Source organism: Colletotrichum graminicola, assembly GCF_000149035.1.
Source record: "Colletotrichum graminicola M1.001 genomic scaffold supercont1.112, whole genome shotgun sequence".
NCBI lineage: Eukaryota > Fungi > Ascomycota > Sordariomycetes > Glomerellales > Glomerellaceae > Colletotrichum > Colletotrichum graminicola.
Window position 1 is genome coordinate 62,515 of NW_007361116.1, and position 2,857 is coordinate 65,371.

The following is a 2,857-nucleotide window of genomic DNA, read 5'->3' on the forward strand; positions in this document are numbered from 1 at the left end:
CCCGATGCGAGACGTTAGTTACTACGCAAAGGAGGCTCCGGGAGGGTCCGCCACTACCTTTAAGGGCCTACGACGTACGCCGTAGGGCCCCAACACCAAGCGGAGCTTGAGGGTTGAAATGACGCTCGAACAGGCATGCCCGCCAGAATGCTGGCGGGCGCAATGTGCGTTCAAAGATTCGATGATTCACTGAATTCTGCAATTCACATTACTTATCGCATTTCGCTGCGTTCTTCATCGATGCCAGAACCAAGAGATCCGTTGTTAAAAGTTTTAATTATTTGCTTGTGCCACTCAGAAGAGACGTCGTTAAATCAGAGTTTGGTTATCCTCCGGCGGGCGCCGAGCCCCGCAGTGGGGCCCGGCCGGGAGGGCGTCCCCCGGAGAGGGGACCCCCTAACCCGCCGAAGCAACGGTTAGGTATGTCACAAAGGGTTATAGAGCGGTAACTCAGTAATGATCCCTCCGCTGGTTCACCAACGGAGACCTTGTTACGACTTTTACTTCCTCTAAATGACCGAGTTTGGATAACTTTCCGGCCCTGAGTGGTAGTTGCCCACCTCTCTGGGCCAGTCCGAAAGCCTCACTGAGCCATTCAATCGGTAGTAGCGACGGGCGGTGTGTACAAAGGGCAGGGACGTAATCAACGCAAGCTGATGACTTGCGCTTACTAGGGATTCCTCGTGAAGAGCAATAATTGCAATGCTCTATCCCCAGCACGACGGAGTTTAACAAGATTACCCGGGCCTTCCGGCCAAGGGAGTACTCGCTGGCTCCGTCAGTGTAACGCGCGTGCGGCCCAGAACATCTAAGGGCATCACAGACCTGTTATTGCCTCGCACTTCCATCGGCTTGAGCCGATAGTCCCTCTAAGAAGCCGGCGTACTGCCAAAGCAATACGGGCTATTTAGCAGGTCAAGGTCTCGTTCGTTATCGCAATTAAGCAGACAAATCACTCCACCAACTAAGAACGGCCATGCACCACCACCCACAAAATCAAGAAAGAGCTCTCAATCTGTCAATCCTCATTGTGTCTGGACCTGGTGAGTTTCCCGTGTTGAGTCAAATTAAGCCGCAGGCTCCACCCCTGGTGGTGCCCTTCCGTCAATTTCTTTAAGTTTCAGCCTTGCGACCATACTCCCCTGGAGCCCAAGCACTTTGATTTCTCGTAAGGTGCCGAACGAGTCAAAAAATAACATCGTCCGATCCCTAGTCGGCATAGTTTATGGTTAAGACTACGACGGTATCTGATCGTCTTCGATCCCCTAACTTTCGTTCCTGATAAATGAAAACATCCTTGGCAAATGCTTTCGCAGTAGTTAGTCTCAATAAATCCAAGAATTTCACCTCTGACAATTGAATACTGATGCCCCCGACTGTCCCTATTAATCATTACGGCGGTCCTAGAAACCAACAAATAGAACCACACGTCCTATTCTATTATTCCATGCTAATGTATTCGAGCATAGGCCTGCCTGGAGCACTCTAATTTTTCAAAGTAAAAGTCCTGCTTCCCGGCACACCAGTGAAGGGCATGCGGTTCCGCAGAGGGAAAGGCCCGGCCGGACCAGTGCACGCGGTGAGGCGGACCGGCCAGCCAGGCCCAAGGTTCTACTACGAGCTTTTTAACCACAACAACTTTAATATACGCTATTGGAGCTGGAATTACCGCGGCTGCTGGCACCAGACTTGCCCTCCAATTGTTCCTCGTTAAGGGATTTAAATTGTACTCATTCCAATTACAAGACCCAAAAGAGCCCTGTATCAGTATTTATCGTCACTACCTCCCCGTGTCGGGATTGGGTAATTTGCGCGCCTGCTGCCTTCCTTGGATGTAGTAGCCGTTTCTCAGGCTCCTTCTCCGGGTCGAGCCCTAACCCTCCGTTACCCGTTGTAACCATGCTAGACACTACTCTAGCATCGAAAGTTGATAGGGAAGAATTTGAATGAACCATCGCCGGCGCAAGGCATGCGATTCGAGAAGTTATTATGAATCACCAGTGAGCCCGAAGGGCATTGGTTTTAATCTAATAAATACACCCCTTCGTGAGTCGGGGTTTTAGCATGTATTAGCTCTAGAATTACCACGGTATCCATGTAGTAAGGTACTATCAATAAACGATAACTTATATAATGAGCCATTCGCAGTTTCGCTGTATAATTGCTTATACTTAGACATGCATGGCTTAATCTTTGAGACAGCATATGACTACTGGCAGAATCAACCAGGTAACTATCGTAACGCCGGGGTTGGCCATCAGCGCTGCGAGCAGCGCCGAAGAAGTTTAGTTACCGGTGTCGCTCGCGCTGCGTGAACAGCGCTCGCGCCCTCCGGGACGGCCGTTCGGCTGGGCCGACGACGCCCCGGGAGGCTTCCACCTTCCCCCTCTAAATTCCCCAGAGCGCACCGTTCGCCGCGCTGTGCCCCGTTGGGGGGTTGCGTGGCTTGGGGCCCCAAGAGGAGAAACTGGCCCCGCGGCTTCAGCTATTCAGCGTCCATCGCGGGCGTTTTTCTCCCGTTGCTCCGTGTAAGTGTAGCCAGCGGCCATCCATCCACAGAACCCATCCTTCGAGACTGGGGGCCCGAAGACCCCTAATCCCTCCGGGCAATCCCAGATTGGCGGTCCGCCTGGGCGGCCACCGCAGTGGGAGGCGACTTCTACTATGAACTCCCCGCGACCGAGGACACTGCCCTTCAAGGCTGTTCAGGGAGACACCACGTAGTAGTCTTCAAGATATGGGACCAGTTGCGCCGTATTTCTACGGCGCGCACCCGCTGAGGGGCGGAGTAGCTGCGCTGTGCCGCCCGTTAGGGCCGCACTCGCTCTCTTCTCATAGGCCCACCGACATCTTTTAG

General features: G+C 53.0%; 1 non-coding gene across 1 annotated transcript; it reads right to left on the minus strand.

Annotated features, from left to right (window-relative positions):
• Positions 1–454: 454 nt before the first annotated feature.
• On the minus strand, positions 455–2,231 carry GLRG_12543. Its single transcript, XR_001139480.1, has one exon. It is a non-coding gene; the product is annotated as an 18S ribosomal RNA (ribosomal RNA).
• Between the last annotated feature and the right edge of the window lie 626 nt (positions 2,232–2,857).